Source organism: Chiloscyllium plagiosum, unplaced genomic scaffold (assembly GCF_037043375.1).
Source record: "Chiloscyllium plagiosum isolate Xiang-an unplaced genomic scaffold, Cpla_swu_hap1 HiC_scaffold_2, whole genome shotgun sequence".
In the NCBI taxonomy this organism is placed as follows: Eukaryota; Metazoa; Chordata; class Chondrichthyes; order Orectolobiformes; family Hemiscylliidae; genus Chiloscyllium; species Chiloscyllium plagiosum.
In genome coordinates this window covers 46,191,118-46,197,117 of record NW_028270140.1, presented here as the reverse complement: position 1 = coordinate 46,197,117, position 6,000 = coordinate 46,191,118, and the positions used below count along the sequence as shown (strand labels likewise).

Below are 6,000 nucleotides of genomic sequence, written 5' to 3'. Positions count from 1 at the left end.
AGCAGGTCAGGCAGCATCCGAGGAGCAGGAAAATCGTCTTTTCGAGCCAAAGCCCTTCATCATCTTCCTACTCCCCCATTGCTGCCTGACCTGCTGTGCTTTTCCAGCACCAGTCTAATCTAGTCTATGACTGAGATGAAGGTTGAGCCTCAGGGGATGATGTCAGAAGATGAAGTTACAATTCAAGGAAATATGTGGGAACATGTGGCAGTTCAGTATTGATGTGCTCAATAGGGAGTTCCAGGAAGAAAGAAAAGTATTTGTTTCTGATAAAGGGACATCAGTGGATGCTGTATGATTGGGATATCCATCAGATCTTTGGAAAAGTCTCCTGCAGGAGGTTAGTAACCAAGCACATGGGACAGAAATAAAATGCTGGCATAGATTAATGACTAACAGGCTGAAAATAAAGTGTTGGAATAAATGAGTCACATTGGCAAGCTGTGATGAATGGGATACCATAAGGGTCAGCAATGTGCCCCAGTTGTTGACAACATGTATCAATGATTCCACGATGGACACCAAATGTAATTTTTCCAAGTTTGAGGAAGACAAACAACTTGGTGAGATGTTGGGTGTGAGGAAAATTCAAAGCAGCTTCAATGGATTTGCACAGGCTTAGGAGTGGGAACATTGAAGATGAAATATAGCAAGCACAAATTGAGTTTATCCAATTTGGCAAAAGGTAAAGATGTGTAGAGTATTTCAAAAATAGTCAGAGATTAGAAAATGTAGATGTACAAAGGGACCTTAATCTACTTGTCAATAAATCACTGAAGGCTAACGTGAAGGTGTGGAAGGCTAGTGATATTAGGAAAGCTCATGGTATTTAATTTTGTTACAAGAGGAGTTGAGTACAAGAGCAGCAAAGTCATGCTCAATTGTACAAAACCATGCTTGAACTTTGTGCAGCTATTGAAGAAAGAAATAAAGATAAATTGTTGGGATTTTGAAGTCATAATGTGGATAAAGCTATTGAACTGGATGATTAGCCATGTTTACACTGCAAGCTGAATAAGGAGCAATGGGCTGAATGGCCATCTCCTGCTCTAATGCTGCCGTACCCATTAACATCGTGACCTGCATATTTCTGGTGAATATTTCCTGTTCACGAACAGCTTCATCAAAATGGCATCCAGAACTTGAACTGGGAAAATCAGACCAGATGCCATGTTGAAGGCAAGATGGCAGCTAAGTCAAAAGAAAATGATCTGAATTTTGAATTAATTTCTCCTGAGATGGTTCACTAAATGGTGAAAATACACACTGTTGAAAGAAAAACTGAATGTGATATGGCATTTTTCATGAAAGAGACATTTTGTAAGTATGACTTTATGAAATGAACCAATACAAATCCATTGACGTTTTTAAATTTTTTACCATTGCTATGTTACTACAAGTCATTGACATCAACAGTACTCAATTCATTTTAATAGCATCCACAGAAGACATTTTACAAATGTACGGCTCTCGTCAGCACCCATTGTGGGAATTTGAGGACGAGATCATTAAATTGTGATGGATTTTTCATTCACTGTGGATTAGAAAATCCTACAGGGTCTGTTGACCTCTGTGCCCTGATTCCCAAAATTAGCTGCTGCAAAATGAAATCTTGTCAGAAATCAGAAATCCAGATTCATAAAGTGTAACTTTTTACTTTAAAAAGAGACTGAATCTGATTCCATGTGTGTAGAATATTCTACAAACATAACGATCCAGTCAACATCATTGTATTTATCAACAGTAAATATCAAGTATTTCTCTCACAGTACAGCTGCTTGTACAACATTGAGAAATGAGTTGTCTTTTTGTCTTGAATATTGGAAGACCAGCTGGCAGTGTGTTGTCTCTCTCCATCTCAGAGACAAACTGGTTGGTACCATCACCTAACTGCTCATGCTGTAGAGAATTTGAGACAGAATAGTCCATTTCAGCATTCACCAACATCCTTTGAGACTTCTTTATCTCCTTCTCCAGGAATGGGACATCATCTTTGAAATCCATTAAAGAAGCTGAAACAGGAAGAGAACTCAATCTGTGTACACTGAGGAATATTGGGATTGATCGTGGTTTCTTTCCTCCCTCTGTCGCTACTGCACTATTTATACCCGATAATGGGATATTGTGTGACACTTGTGACTGTTCAGATATAAGACTTCACATCTCCAAAAAACAATTTGAATGTTCAATGCAATGCAAAAAACTATGGCACAATCTTCTGCAAACAGCAACAAAATGTAAAAAAAATCTGTCAACTATTTACAATACTGGGTCTCTGAGCTGAAACTTGTCCTACTTTGGATAAATGTCAAATATGGCCAAAATGTACTTCATTAATCATATACTCTGCCCCCAGTAGTGACCCCCATCGCCTGACATTAAGCCAATTCTATCACTTGCTGTACCCAGAGTTACTTGCCACTATTTGGATATTCCATAATGCACCATCATCCCTGGCACCAATGTTATGCTTAAAAAGCCATTTACATCTGAACAGGAACCATCAGCCTGGAGCTGCCCTGCACAGTCACTCACATTTGCCCCAGAAATGGAAGAGGTGGGAAATTAGCTTTGAGGACAGGAAACTGGGGGTCCTGGTGGGTGGGGTGATGCAGAGGAATGTCGTACTCTTCTCCCAGTTTGACAGTAAAGGGCATGACAACAGAACCTGCCAATTGGTCTGAGGTTGCCCTCTTCCCACCATGTCAATGTTGACTCAATTGTCTCCAGTTATGCCTGGCAGTATAGGAAGAATGACTTTCTCTGATCATCCAGGCTAAGAGACAAATCTTCTCTCTGTGCTTCTATTTTTCTATCTCTGCCTCTGCACACACCATCCATTAAGGTGTTTGTTCTATGATCTTCACCATTGCTTGCAATATCTTCTCTCACTCACTCGCACCCACCTCGACACCTTTAATCCTGCATTACCTCTGTACTGACCCCTCACTTGCTCATGGCAACTCACCTAATGTACTTTAAGTTAAAACTTATTGATTGTGTAATATTCACCCCGCACACCATGGGAGTGAAAACGTCTTTGAAGGAAATGCTGTAGAGTGGAGCTTTTAGTACCTTTTGAACAGAATATTTGATTTATAATAACTTAGAGAGTAACAGCCAACACACACTCTCTCTGTAATCCTAGAGTATGAGACCAGATTCCTCCTGACTGCAGTTACACTTTTCAGATCAGTTAAATAGACAGTGAACCTTCACAACTTAGCAGAGCTGGATTTAATCTCAGCATTCTATACAGTGGGCAGGACCACTATCATGGCATTAAATACGAGACAATGCTTCACTTCTCTATGCTGCAGAGAAGTACAGAAGGTACAGCACAGAAACGGTCAGTAAATAAATCTGCCCGTTGGTGAGGCTAATGTTTAAGTTGAGCATGCCGCCTTCCTTGACTGCAAGAGGATAGTTGCAAAATCCCAATATCATCACAGTGGGCCTGTCAACATAGCAGGGGATAAGTTGACAGAGACTGAGTCCTTCACAGGAGGCTGAGTGACAGCTCCATTGAGGGAAAGGTGTTCAGTGCCCATTCCTTTATTGTGGACCTCAGTGTCTTCACAACACAACCATGGGAAATGGACTAAATTGTGTTCAATGTGAAAGGAAAATTCTGCCCTCATGTGAGACAGGCTCATTATCAACTAGAGTCACTGAATAACAGTCAGGAACAGAAATCTACTGATTTATTTGCCTTCCTTTTCCAACTGAAGGTTGCTGAGGCCAATTAATGTTCCACTTACTCACTGAGTTTAAATAATAGGTTTGACTGAAAATGTTAAAAATTCATTTTTTGGCATTGTAGGCTCAGACAATGTTCAGAGTTCAATGATTATTACTGCATCTGGGCTAATAGCATGGAATGTAATACTCACCGAGCTCAAATCTACGTGAAAAATGAGTACCCGTGCAGACTTTGAAGAACTCTCTCAATAAATCACGACCACAGAGATTTGTGAACACATGATCATACGGATAGGGGCCAGGCTCAACAGAGGGTAGCAGCAGTCCGACTGCAATGATGACCACCAGACACTTCATCGCAGCTCACAAGTGATCAGCTTCAGCCTCTTCTATTCCGTCCAGGAACCTAGAACAAAATACTCTGATCAATTTCGAATAATTCTACTGCACAAATCGGATCTGCATTCAATGACAGATCTCAATTTCTTTTTCTGTTGTAAAATCAAATTAAACCAGCCTCTGTATTGTTTCAGCAGAATGATTTCCAATCCTTCTCAGTCTCTCACGTTGTTCCAACTTGTATCTTCTCCCTTTTTATAGTGACCTTGCTCCCTTACACTAACTTATCATTATCAGACATTAACTTCTGTCGTTTTTTCTGGAAACTTCTGAAACCTTACTTGCACGTCATTTTGCATAATGTCTGAATCAAGCATAACTATAATCCTTTAATGATTATTGTTTAGTTAAGCCCATTGTTACACCTTCTCGACATCTGTCAGTTGTGACTTTTTAATTCTTAAGTCAGAGACATTTTGTAAGTGAACAACCCACTATCCCTCCTGCAAATCATGGGAAGCATTCAGAAAACGAAAGCTGAGAAGAAACCTTCTGCTCATCAAAAACCCACGTCCCCGATCTTATCAAAAAAAAATTATTGAATTGTGTGAGATACTGGTTTATAGGCTCCCTATATTCAGTAATACCGGTTTCCCGTTCATTCGTTTATAACTGTTTACTAACCCCTTTGTTTCCTATAACACGGTTTCATTCATTCATTCATAAAACCACATTTTGTGCTATTTTACTATTTACTATTACAATATAGACCAAATCAAGATAACCCTTTCAACCATTACTGCTTTTTCACACCTTCAATTCTTAGCAGCTCTTGCTACAAGCAATGTTTACGCCTATTTACTTCTGAATAAGTATCAAAGATTGTGAACCTATTCTGAACAATACCTTCACACCATCATGTCTCATTGACCTACCCGAAACAATGGAAAGGTTATAATATTAATCAGCCCTAATCGACCATCTCTCGGGCCTGAATAGATTACAGAGCACCAACAGTTGCCCCAATTAGTATAAAGTTAAAAATCACACAACACCAGGTTATAGTCCAACAGGTTTAATTGGAAGCACACTAGCTTTTGGAGCGACGCTCCTTCATCAGGTGATTGTGGAGGGCTCGATCGTAACACAGAATTTATAGCAAAAATTTGCAGTGTGATGTAACTGAAATTATACATTGAAGAATTGATTGTCTGTTAAGCTGTTCATCTGTTAGAATACAGTGATAGTTTCACTTCTTTCATGTGTAAATCACAAAACCCTTTTTTTTAAAGTTACATTCTCGGGTTAGCTGTTAATATCCCAATTAGTATGTACTTGTTGAATATCTTTTAACATTGATGTGGAGGAGCTGGTGTTAGACTGGGCTGTACAAAGTTAAAAATCACACAACACCAGGTTATAGTCCAACAGGTTCATTTGGAAGCACGAGCATTTGGAGCGCTGCTCCTTCATCAGGTGGTTGTGAAGACCAATAGACAGAATTTACAGCAAAAGATTACCGTGTCATGCAACTGAAATGATACATCAAACACATCTGGATTGTTGTTATGTCTTTCATCTGTTAGAATGGGTTGACGGTTTCAGTTCATTAATATGTAAATCCCAGAATTTATTTTAAATCACCTTCTTGATATAACTTAAGGTTTTATAACAAAAGGTGACATCTCAGCTCAGACAATGCATTAAAGGTGTGTGAGGTTTGTGTGTATCCCAATCTTGGGTCAGACTGGTTCTCTTTCCAAAGTGGAATTTACAAAATATTACATGGATTGACTGCCTGCAGATTGTACATTTTTGAGCAAAATAGAATGCATCTGCAAATATAATTCTGCAAAGACAAATTCACCCCATAGACGTATATGTGTGTATGTGTGCATGAAAGAGAGAGAGAGAGAGTGTATATGCATGTGAGTATGTGCATGTGAGTGTGTGCCTGTG

At 39.3% G+C, this 6,000-nt stretch overlaps 1 long non-coding RNA gene across 1 annotated transcript; it reads right to left on the bottom strand.

The window, feature by feature from the left end:
* Positions 1-1,411: 1,411 nt before the first annotated feature.
* LOC148151885 (uncharacterized) lies at positions 1,412-4,240 on the bottom strand. Its single transcript, XR_015759037.1, has 2 exons — positions 3,894-4,240; positions 1,412-2,012 (listed from the first exon to the last, which is right to left on the bottom strand). It is a non-coding gene; the product is annotated as an uncharacterized LOC148151885 (long non-coding RNA).
* Positions 4,241-6,000: the final 1,760 nt, after the last annotated feature.